The sequence below is a fragment of the Carassius carassius genome, chromosome 37 (assembly GCF_963082965.1).
Source record: "Carassius carassius chromosome 37, fCarCar2.1, whole genome shotgun sequence".
NCBI classification, from domain to species: domain Eukaryota; kingdom Metazoa; phylum Chordata; class Actinopteri; order Cypriniformes; family Cyprinidae; genus Carassius; species Carassius carassius.
Genome location: NC_081791.1, coordinates 1113655 through 1127295, shown reverse-complemented (window position 1 = coordinate 1127295; position 13641 = coordinate 1113655).

The window sequence follows — 13641 nt, the reverse complement described above, 5'->3', positions numbered from 1 at the left end:
GAATGGTAAGCTCGCATCTGATTTGCTAAAGAGTATGATAGACCCACTTGGGAAGAGAGCTCTGCCAGGAAAGTCTCAAAAACACACACACACAAATCCGAGTGGATTCGTAGTAAATGACGATTTGTACATTCAGACACTCGTACATTTTAAACATTCAAAGGTTTTTGTGCACAGTTGTATATCTACAAATTGGTGTCTTGCATTTGTGAAATGTATTTTATAAATATAGAATTTTAGTTTGCGCTTGTGAATTTCATGGACGTGAATTTTTTGTGTGTGTACGTGAATTAGGTTTCATGCATGTGAAATTGTCTACGCATGTGTGAATCGTGTTTTTTGCGTGAATTATATTTGAGACTAATCTGCTTCTATACTCGGCCGCCATCTTGGCAACGCCTCCGGGCAGCTATTTCAGACTAACAAGACCAGGCTCCTATCTAAATGAATGGGCAGAGAGTCAGAACTGCACTTTCACTGGTCACCGGGACATAAAAACTGCATGTATAAAAACTGAACTGATGAAAAATTGTTAGGACTTTGCCCCAAAATAAGGTTTAAAACGCCTTTTCCCCACAGGTTATACCTTTACTACGCATGCGCAAGCGTTCCTCAACTGTGCACATACGTCAGTGGAAACAGACGATAGGCTTAAATGTTTCCCAGCTTGCATCTAGAACTTTTCGAGTGCAGGCAAAAGTCGCTCAGACTGCAGCGAGAGAGAGATTTCCTCAAGATTTTTTATTTGCTCATTTTCTTTCTCTATTCTCTTCGTCTCTGTTGCCTCCAAATCCTCACTCTCTCTTGGCCCCTCTACTCCTGACTAACAACTTTATCATAAGATGTCCCACTTGACAGTTTCCCTGATTTCAGCCAGTTAAGCATATTTATAATATATATTATGTAATGAATGAAACGAGTTGGCACGCATATTAGCCTGCAGTACATAAAAGAAGAACAGTGCCTTGAACAGCATCTGTCTTCTATGTTTCCATTGAAAACTAATAAATTATAGGTTTTTTTTAATAAAAGCGATTACAAAGGAAATGTTTACTGTTCATGTTTTTTTATTGTATGGTAAAATCCCATTAAAAAAAAACACAGACCGCCATTACATTTTTCCTCTCGCGCACCAACACACTTTGGGAATCCCTGAACTAAACGATCATGAAGTCGCTGAAGAATATACTGCTTTAGATATTTCTAAATTATAAGAAGAGAAAGATGCATTACAATGTACAGACAATATATTTACAAATTAAACAACGTTTCTAAATATCTGATGTTGTTTATCTTGATCGAACTACATTGCTTTAACGTAGTGGTTAACAATGACTAGGCTACATGTTTTAAAATGTATTACTGTAAGTAAGTACACACTGACCTAACAGACATCAATTTATAAAACAAGATTATTTAGAATTATAATTTCACAACTCTCAAAATGTTACTTTTGTCTTTACAGGTCTTTCTTTTTACTATCCTGATTGCAGTTTAATTGAGACAGGGGTAGCTGCAGCCTGGAGCAATGGGAGCACCGAAAGGTAGGGGCGTGGCAAAAGGTTTCTCATTGGTGAAAGGAGTTTTACTGTGCTGGCAAATCAGCAGTAAATATACATTTACGTCATTTCCTTAGACAAGGTGGCAGCGATAAGACGTGAGGTAATTATTCATCGTTTATACGTTTATCTATACTTTATATACCACAAATATGTATATTAAGATACGTTTGTTACAATACGATCATAATTTTTCCTTTCCGATATATCTTTAAGCAGCTTTAGTAATTAGTTTATTGTTGTTGACAGACATATGTACAGTGAGACAAAACGATGACCGCATCGACGGCGAATCCTTCAGAGATGATAGTTTATATCTGCGTCCTTTTTGTACAATAGAGTACAGAATACATCCTGTAAGTATAATAATTATTACCGCCTCTGCTATTACAACTGTATGAAGATCAATTCACAATCTGAAGACGATTAGACAAAATAAAAAAACTCTAATTTAGAGTTTGTTTCTACCTTTCTGCCAGGTCTCCAACTAATGCAGAGTATATTCAAGCTGTCAACACACTGGTGGTGAAGAACCCTTTTCAGAGAAATATAGAAAGAAATGACTGTGTAAGTTACATTGTTTTTAAACCATTGATTTATCTCTATCAGCATAATCACACACAATATTGTAGTAACAAGATGTTGTAATCTTTATTTGCTGGAAAATGACAATTCCATTCAGACACTCGTACATTTTAAACATTCAAAGGTTTTTGTGCACAGTTGTAGGGGTGCACGATTCAGAAAATGTCACGATTCGATTCGATTGCGATTTTTAGGCTCAAGATTCGATTCAAAATCGATTTTTTGATTCAAAACGATTCTCGATTAAAAAAAAACGATTCACAGTATGTAAATGTAGTTTACTTTTTCCTATGTGATTGATTGTAGACATACAATTTTAAAGAAAAGAAACACAAAAAACTCAATGTAGTTTGATATTACTTTACTTTGTCTTCATGCAAAAATAAAAGCTTTTTCAACTAAAAAGTGCAAAGTGCCAAGCTTTGGCCAGCTTTCAAATACATTTCAAGTTTCATTTAGCTTTAAAGTGCTGTAGGCTACTAGGTTAACTGTTGAAATGTTAACTCGACTTGGCACATTGAACTTTATAAAACTAGGCCCTTTTTTTTTTAGAACTCTGGCCATACAGTCCATTCAACAGAACTTGTGTGATGTATCAGAATCACATAAAGGATCAACATTTAGGTGTATGTGTGTGTGTGTGTAACCAGTTCATGGTCCACCACTAGCTGAAATGTGTAAATTCTTTTGTAGAAACAGAAGCTGGTCTACGTGTTCTGGAGTGAGCATGCTCCGCTGTGCAGTTATTATGTCTCCAGCAGTTGAGAACACTCTTTCTGACGCAACACTAGTACCAGGGATGCATAAATAGCGCTTAGCTAACTTAGCCAGGAGGGGAAAGACAGTCTCATGGCTCCTCCACCAGATGAGGGGGTCTTCTGAGAGTGATAATGGGGAGGTTTCCAGGTACTTTTTCATCTCCTCCTCAGCTCTGATGTTGGAGGATTTAGGGACCACCCCGGCACCGGCATCACTGAATGTCTTGCCTAACAGGCTCTCCAGTGAAGTACATCTTCTTTTGGGTCCAGGGGGGGCCTTCATCATTTAGCCCTTCATCTGGGCCACTGGGCACCTCAGCATAATCCTTATGCCCCACCTCATGCTGCAGTGAAAGATCATAATAGAAATCACAATTTACAAATAATCCTCATGTTTAAATTTCAAGTTTAGTGTTATTATCCCTTGTATAACACGATCCCACAATGGAATACATCTGAAATATGTGACCCTGGACCACAAAACAAGTCACACAGGTATTTTTGTGGCATTAGCCAATAAAGCATGGTATGGGTCAAAATTATTGATTTTTCTTTTATGACAAAAATCATTTGGATATTAACTAAAGATAATGATCCATGAAGATATTTTGTAAATGTCCTACCTTAAATATAACAAAAATGTATTTTAAGGCAAAACTTTAAAGGCAATTTTCTTAATTAAATTAATTAGATTTTTTTGCACCCTCAGATTCCAGATTTTCAAATAGTTTTAGTTCAGTGTATGTATAAATCTCAAGTTTAAAAACTGTACCCATAACACTGGTTTTATGGTCCAGGGTCCCATAGGCTATTGGTGCATCTCTCCACAAGTAACATTCATCACACACACACACACACACACACACACACACACACACAGTATGGTTGTGCTAATAAAATCTGTATTATAAGCTATTATGTTAAACACATACTTGTGATATAATACAGTCTTGCAACATTGTTTTACATGTTTTATTGTTAAAGATAGAAATAGTTAGCCTACCTCAAGTGCTGCAGCTTCAGCTATCACTTTGGATTGTAAGTCATGCTGCTCATCTTGGGAGAGAAATGGAAGGGCTTTAAATCTTGGGTCCAAAATTGAAGCTGTGTAGAGCATATTTTTATCAGCCACAGTCGAGTATCTCTTCGACAGATCTTCGTGAATGACCTGCTTGATTTCTCGGACAATTTGAGTTTCACCGCTGAAGCCTGTTTCTGTGTCGTGGAGTAACTGTGCATGCAATGGAGCAATCACAGACAAAGTCGGTGTGCTATCCTCACACATGATGTTGGTTGCATCCTTTATTGGTTTCAGGGTCACAGCGATTTCTTCGGCATTGTTGACATCCGCTTCGCTCAGGGTACAGATATCTGTTCCACTTTTTCTCACCTCGGGCTGCAATTCTTCTGTTATGACAAGCGTGTGCAGGCGTCAGTGTGAATTCGACGCAGCGCCATCTATAGGAATGCTGAGCTAAACTCATTTCAGGACAATATTAACACGGCAAAAAAAATATATATATATATGAATCGATTTTTTAAATTCTATGAATCGATTCTGAATCGGCAAAGCTTGAAACGTGATTCAAACGTGAATCGATTTTTTTGCACACCCCTACACAGTTGTATATCTACAAATTGGTGTTTTGCATTTGTGAAATGTATTTTATAAATATATAATTTTATTTTGCGCTTGTGAATTGCTTTTTGTGAATATATTTTTTTTTTCACGGACGTGAATTATTTGTGTGTGTTAGTGAATTAGGTTTCATGCATGTGAAATTGTCTACGCATGTGTGAATCGTGTTTTTTGCGTGAATTATATTTGAGACTAATCTGCTTCTATACTCGGCCGCCATCTTGGCAACGCCTCCGGGCAGCTATTTCAGACTAACAAGACCAGGCTCCTATCTAAATGAATGGGCAGAGAGTCAGAACTGCACTTTCACTGGTCACCGGGACATAAAAACTGCGTGTATAAAAACAGCAGTAATATATGATAAAAATCGCTGAAAATTTTTTAGGACTTTGCCCCAAAATAAGGTTTAAAACGCCTTTTCCCCACAGGTTATACCTTTACTACGCATGCGCAAGCGTTCCTCAACTGTGCACATACGTCAGTGGAAACAGACGATAGGCTTAAATGTTTCCCAGCTTGACTGTTTAAAAGCAGATGATTGGCACATGTATTGCATGCAGAGTACATGTCACGTACGCGCAAGAGTTTGAAATGAGCTCGCGGGCTCCCGTTTCCTCGCGTCCGATTTAGTTTTCCTCTCGCCGAAGCGATTTAGCGCGCGCCAGCATCAGTTGTACGCTCGGATAATATTGTCATTGATTTGCCGTCATATTTCTGAAGGTCTTGGTAAAACGCCCTCTTTCAAAAAAAAAAAAAAGGTCACAGATCATGCGCGGAATGCTGTTTTCATTTTTTAATCCTAGGATCAACTCAGACGGATAATAAAGGATAAATAAAATCATACCTACGATGGAGAAAACAGTCATACAGGTAGATATTATATTTCATATCTATTATGTTTTATTTTCTTACAGTTAAGCTATTTTCGAAAAACAAATAAACAACCAAAAAATTTTAAACGTGCAGTAACGTTAGTACTCTACTTATGTTTTACTGTAGGTTGTACTACAAACCAAACATGGTTATTGAAGTTCATGCTAAACACAAAATATTTAATCATGTGATTGATAAGCCACTCACATTCAGACAGGTACAACAGTGTTCCTGTTCACACATTTTAACCCTCAAACATTTTATTATGCTCTTGATTTATTGATTTCTTTCTCTATAGTGTGACAGTCCACTCTTCAGAAAAGTGATGGTTTGGGAGATAATACATCAGAAGATCCTGTAAGCCCTGAGCCAACCAGTCCTTCAAACATTGTCAAACTAAAAATGTTTTTTCTGTGTATATTCAATTTAGGATAGAATTATGAATAATTACAAGGGTTTTCTTTACAGCAGTGGGCTTTGGAAAAGTACTGAGATTAATAAAATCTGAGGTTTAACTGCAGACTTGTCTTGTTTGATAGAAATCATGATAGAATGGATGTAAAGTCAGTAAACTTATGGAAGTGAAATAGGTATAACATAACTGAATAGTATATTGTGAACATGAAACGATCAGGACAGGGATCTGAAGTTATAACTGTATTAATGTAATTTGACATGAAACACCTGAGATCAGGACAGGTATCTGAAGTTATAACTGTATTAATGTAATTTGACATGAAACACCTGAGATCATGACAGGTATCTGAAGTTATAACTGTATTAATTTACATTTTGCATGAAACACCTGAGATCAGGACAGGTACCGTATTTTCCAGACTATAAGTCGCACTTTTTTTCATAGTTTGGCCATTCCTGCGACTTATAGTCAGGTGCGACTTATTTATCAAAATTAATTTGACATGAACCGAGAGAAATGAACTAAGAGAAAAACATTACCGTCTACAGCCACCAGAGGGCGCTTTATGCTGCCCTGTGCTCTTGTAATCTACACTGAGCAGCATGAAGCGCCCTCTCGCGGCTGTAGACGGTAATGTTTTCTCTTCTCTTCTTCTTGGTTCTAAATAAATGCGACTTATAGTCCAGTGCGACTTATATATGTTTTTTTTCCTCATCATGACGTATTTTTGGACTGATGCGACTTATACTCAGGTGCGAATTATAGTCCGAAAAATACGGTATCTGAAGTTATAGCTGTATTCATGTAATTTGACATGAAACACCTGAGATCAGGACAGGGATCTGAAATCATAACTGTATTAATGTAATTTGACATGGAAACACCTGAGATCAGGACAGGTATCTGAAGTTATAACTGTATTAATTTACATTTTACATAAAACACCTGAGATCAGGACAGGGATCTGAATTTATAACTGTATTTATATAATTTTACACAAAACACCTGAGATCAGGACAGGGATCTGAAGTTATAACTGTATTAATTTACATTTTACATGAAACACTTGAGATCAGGACAGGTATCTGAAGTTATAACTGTATTTATATAATTTTACACGAAACACCTGAGATCAGGACAGGGATCTGAAGTTATAACTGTATTAATGTAATTTGACATGAAACACCTGAGATCAGGACAGGGATCTGAAATCATAACTGTATTAATATAATTTGACATGAAACACCTGAGATCAGGACAGGGATCTGAAGTCATAACTGTATTAATATAATTTGACATGAAACACCTGAGATCAGGACAGGGATCTGAAGTCATAACTGTATTAATATAATTTGACATGAAACACCTGAGATCAGGACAGGGATCTGAAGTTATAACTGTATTAATATAATTTGACATGAAACACCTGAGATCAGGACAGGTATCTGAAATCATAACTGTATTAATATAATTTGACATGAAACACCTGAGATCAGGACAGGGATCTGAAGTTATAACTGTATTAATATAATTTTACACAAAACTCCTGAGATCAGGACAGGGATCTGAAGTTATAACTGTATTTATATAATTTGACATGAAACACTTGAGATCAGGACAGGGATCTGAAGTTATAACTGTATTAATGTAATTTGAGATGAAACACCTGAGATCAGGACAGGGATCTGAAATCATAACTGTATTAATATAATTTGACATGAAACACCTGAGATCAGGACAGGGATCTGACATCATAACTGTATTAATATAATTTGACATGAAACACCTGAGATCAGGACAGGGATCTGAAGTCATAACTGTATTAATATAATTTGACATGAAACACTTGAGATCAGGACAGGGATCTGAAGTTATAACTGTATTAATGTAATTTGAGATGAAACACCTGAGATCAGGACAGGGATCTGACATCATAACTGTATTAATATAATTTGACATGAAACACCTGAGATCAGGACAGGGATCTGAAGTTATAACTGTATTAATGTAATTTGAGATGAAACACCTGAGATCAGGACAGGGATCTGAAGTTATAACTGTATTAATGTAATTTGACATGAAAACACCTGAGATCAGGACAGGGATCTGAAGTTATAACTGTATTAATATAATTTGACATGAAACACCTGAGATCAGGACAGGTATCTGAAATCATAACTGTATTAATATAATTTGACATGAAACACCTGAGATCAGGACAGGGATCTGAAGTTATAACTGTATTAATATAATTTTACACAAAACTCCTGAGATCAGGACAGGGATCTGAAGTCATAACTGTATTAATTTACATTTTACATGAAACACTTGAGATCAGGACAGGGATCTGAAGTTATAACTGTATTAATGTAATTTGACATGAAACACCTGAGATCAGGACAGGGATCTGAAATCATAACTGTATTAATATAATTTGACATGAAACACCTGAGATCAGGACAGGGATCTGAAATCATAACTGTATTAATATAATTTGAGATGAAACACCTGAGATCAGGACAGGGATCTGAAGTCATAACTGTATTAATATAATTTGAGATGAAACACCTGAGATCAGGACAGGGATCTGAAGTTATAACTGTATTAATGTAATTTGAGATGAAACACCTGAGATCAGGACAGGGATCTGAAGTCATAACTGTATTAATTTACATTTTACATGAAACACTTGAGATCAGGACAGGTATCTGAAGTTATAACTGTATTAATGTAATTTGACATGAAACACCTGAGATCAGGACAGGGATCTGAAGTTATAACCGTATTAATGTAATTTGACATGAAACTCCTGAGATCAGGACAGGGATCTGAAATCATAACTGTATTAATATAATTTGACATGAAAACACCTAAGATCAGGACAGGTATCTGAAGTTATAACTGTATTAATATAATTTGACATGAAAACACCTGAGATCAGGACAGGGATCTGAAATCATAACTGTATTAATATAATTTGACATGAAACACCTGAGATCAGGACAGGGATCTGAAGTTATAACTGTATTAATGTAATTTGACATGAAACTCCTGAGATCAGGACAGGGATCTGAAATCATAACTGTATTAATATAATTTTACATGAAACACCTGAGATCAGGACAGGGATCTGAAGTCATAACTGTATTAATGTAATGTGACATGAAACACCTGAGATCAGGACAGGGATCTGAAATCATAACTGTATTAATTTACATTTTACATGAAACACCTGAGATCAGGACAGGGATCTGAAGTTATAACTGTATTAATATAATTTGACATGAAACACCTGAGATCAGGACAGGGATCTGAAATCATAACTGTATTAATATAATTTGACATGAAACACCTGAGATCAGGACAGGTATCTGAAATCATAACTGTATTAATATAATTTGACATGAAACACCTGAGATCAGGACAGGGATCTGAAGTCATAACTGTATTAATATAATTTGACATGAAACACCTGAGATCAGGACAGGGATCTGAAATCATAACTGTATTAATATAATTTGACATGAAACACCTGAGATCAGGACAGGTATCTGAAATCATAACTGTATTAATATAATTTGACATGAAACACCTGAGATCAGGACAGGGATCTGAAGTCATAACTGTATTAATATAATTTGACATGAAACACTTGAGATCAGGACAGGGATCTGAAATCATAACTGTATTAATGTAATTTGACATGAAAACACCTGAGATCAGGACAGGTATCTGAAATCATAACTGTATTAATATAATTTGACATGAAAACACCTGAGATCAGGACAGGTATCTGAAGTTATGACTGTATTAATGTAATTTGACATGAAACACCTGAGATCAGGACAGGGATCTGAAATCATAACTGTATTAATATAATTTGACATGAAACACCTGAGATCAGGACAGGGATCTGAAATCATAACTGTATTAATATAATTTGACATGAAAACACCTGAGATCAGGACAGGTATCTGAAGTTATGACTGTATTAATGTAATTTGAGATGAAACACCTGAGATCAGGACAGGGATCTGAAGTCATAACTGTATTAATTTACATTTTACATGAAACTCCTGAGATCAGGACAGGGATCTGAAATCATAACTGTATTAATATAATTTGACATGAAAACACCTAAGATCAGGACAGGGATCTGAAGTTATAACCGTATTAATGTAATTTGACATGAAACTCCTGAGATCAGGACAGGGATCTGAAATCATAACTGTATTAATATAATTTGACATGAAAACACCTAAGATCAGGACAGGGATCTGAAGTCATAACTGTATTAATATAATTTTACATGAAACACCTGAGATCAGGACAGGGATCTGAAATCATAACTGTATTAATATAATTTGACATGAAAAAACCTAAGATCAGGACAGGGATCTGAAGTCATAACTGTATTAATATAATTTTACATGAAACACCTGAGATCAGGACAGGGATCTGAAATCATAACTGTATTAATATAATTTGACATGAAACACCTGAGATCAGGACAGGGATCTGAAATCATAACTGTATTAATTTACATTTTACATGAAACACCTGAGATCAGGACAGGGATCTGAAGTCATAACTGTATTAATGTAATTTGCATGAAACACCTGAGATCAGGACAGGGATCTGAAGTTATAACTGTATTAATGTAATTTGAGATGAAACACCTGAGATCAGGACAGGGATCTGAAGTTATAACTGTATTAATGTAATTTGAGATGAAACACCTGAGATCAGGACAGGGATCTGAAGTTATAACTGTATTAATGTAATTTGAGATGAAACACCTGAGATCAGGACAGGGATCTGAAGTTATAACTGTATTAATTTACATTTTACATGAAACACCTGAGATCAGGACAGGGATCTGAAGTTATAACTGTATTAATGTAATTTGAGATGAAACACCTGAGATCAGGACAGGGATCTGAAGTTATAACTGTATTAATGTAATTTGACATGAAACACCTGAGATCAGGACAGGGATCTGACATCATAACTGTATTAATGTAATTTTACATGAAACACTTGAGATCAGGACAGGGATCTGAATTTATAACTGTATTAATTTACATTTTACATGAAACACCTGAGATCAGGACAGGGATCTGAAGTTACAACTGTATTAATGTAATTTGAGATGAAACACCTGAGATCAGGACAGGGATCTGAAGTTATAACTGTATTAATGTAATTTGAGATGAAACACCTGAGATCAGGACAGGGATCTGAAGTTATAACTGTATTAATGTAATTTGACATGAAACACCTGAGATCAGGACAGGGATCTGAAGTTATAACTGTATTAATGTAATTTGCATGAAACACCTGAGATCAGGACAGGGATCTGAAGTCATAACTGTATTAATGTAATTTGACATTAAACACCTGAGATCAGGACAGGGATCTGAAGTTATAACTGTATTAATGTAATTTGAGATGAAACACCTGAGATCAGGACAGGGATCTGAAGTTATAACTGTATTAATGTAATTTGAGATGAAACACCTGAGATCAGGACAGGGATCTGAAGTTATAACTGTATTAATATAATTTTACACAAAACTCCTGAGATCAGGACAGGGATCTGAAGTTATAACTGTATTTATATAATTTGACATGAAACACTTGAGATCAGGACAGGGATCTGAAGTTATAACTGTATTAATGTAATTTGAGATGAAACACCTGAGATCAGGACAGGGATCTGAAATCATAACTGTATTAATATAATTTGACATGAAACACCTGAGATCAGGACAGGGATCTGAAGTTATAACTGTATTAATGTAATTTGACATGAAACACCTGAGATCAGGACAGGGATCTGACATCATAACTGTATTAATATAATTTGACATGAAACACCTGAGATCAGGACAGGGATCTGAAGTTATAACTGTATTAATATAATTTGACATGAAACACCTGAGATCAGGACAGGGATCTGAAGTTATAACTGTATTAATGTAATTTGAGATGAAACACCTGAGATCAGGACAGGGATCTGAAGTCATAACTGTATTAATTTACATTTTACATGAAACACTTGAGATCAGGACAGGGATCTGAAGTTATAACTGTATTAATGTAATTTGACATGAAACACCTGAGATCAGGACAGGGATCTGAAATCATAACTGTATTAATATAATTTGACATGAAACACCTGAGATCAGGACAGGGATCTGAAATCATAACTGTATTAATGTAATTTGACATGAAACACCTGAGATCAGGACAGGGATCTGAAATCATAACTGTATTAATATAATTTGACATGAAACACCTGAGATCAGGACAGGGATCTGAAGTCATAACTGTATTAATATAATTTGACATGAAACACTTGAGATCAGGACAGGTATCTGAAGTTATAACTGTATTAATGTAATTTGACATGAAACACCTGAGATCAGGACAGGGATCTGAAGTTATAACCGTATTAATGTAATTTGACATGAAACTCCTGAGATCAGGACAGGGATCTGAAATCATAACTGTATTAATATAATTTGACATGAAAACACCTAAGATCAGGACAGGTATCTGAAGTTATAACTGTATTAATATAATTTGACATGAAAACACCTGAGATCAGGACAGGGATCTGAAATCATAACTGTATTAATATAATTTGACATGAAACACCTGAGATCAGGACAGGGATCTGAAGTTATAACTGTATTAATGTAATTTGACATTAAACACCTGAGATCAGGACAGGGATCTGAAATCATAACTGTATTAATGTAATTTGACATTAAACACCTGAGATCAGGACAGGGATCTGAAGTTATAACTGTATTAATGTAATTTGAGATGAAACACCTGAGATCAGGACAGGGATCTGAAGTTATAACTGTATTAATGTAATTTGAGATGAAACACCTGAGATCAGGACAGGGATCTGAAGTCATAACTGTATTAATGTAATTTGAGATGAAACACCTGAGATCAGGACAGGGATCTGAAGTTATAACTGTATTAATGTAATTTGACATGAAACACCTGAGATCAGGACAGGGATCTGAAGTTATAACTGTATTAATGTAATTTGACATGAAACACCTGAGATCAGGACAGGGATCTGAATTTATAACTGTATTAATGTAATTTGAGATGAAACACCTGAGATCAGGACAGGGATCTGAAGTTATACCTGTATTAATATAATTTGACATGAAACACCTGAGATCAGGACAGGGATCTGAAGTTATAACTGTATTAATATAATTGACATGAAACACCTGAGATCATGACAGGTATCTGAAGTTATAACTGTATTAATATAATTTGCATGAAACACCTGAGATCAGGACAGGGATCTGAAGTTATAACTGTATTAATGTAATTTGACATGAAACACTTGAGATCAGGACAGGGATCTGAAATCATAACTGTATTAATGTAATTTGACATGAAACATGAGATCAGGACAGGGATCTGAAATCATAACTGTATTAATGTAATTTTACATGAAACACCTGAGATCAGGACAGGGATCTGAAGTCATAACTGTATTAATGTAATTTTACATGAAACACTTGAGATCAGGACAGGGATCTGAAGTTATAACTGTATTAATATAATTTGACATGAAAACACCTAAGATCAGGACAGGGATCTGAAGTTATAACTGTATTAATGTAATGTGACATGAAACACCTGAGATCAGGACAGGGATCTGAAGTTATAACCGTATTAATGTAATTTGACATGAAACACCTGAGATCAGGACAGGGATCTGAAGTTATAACTGTATTAATATAATTTGCATGAAACACCTGAGATCAG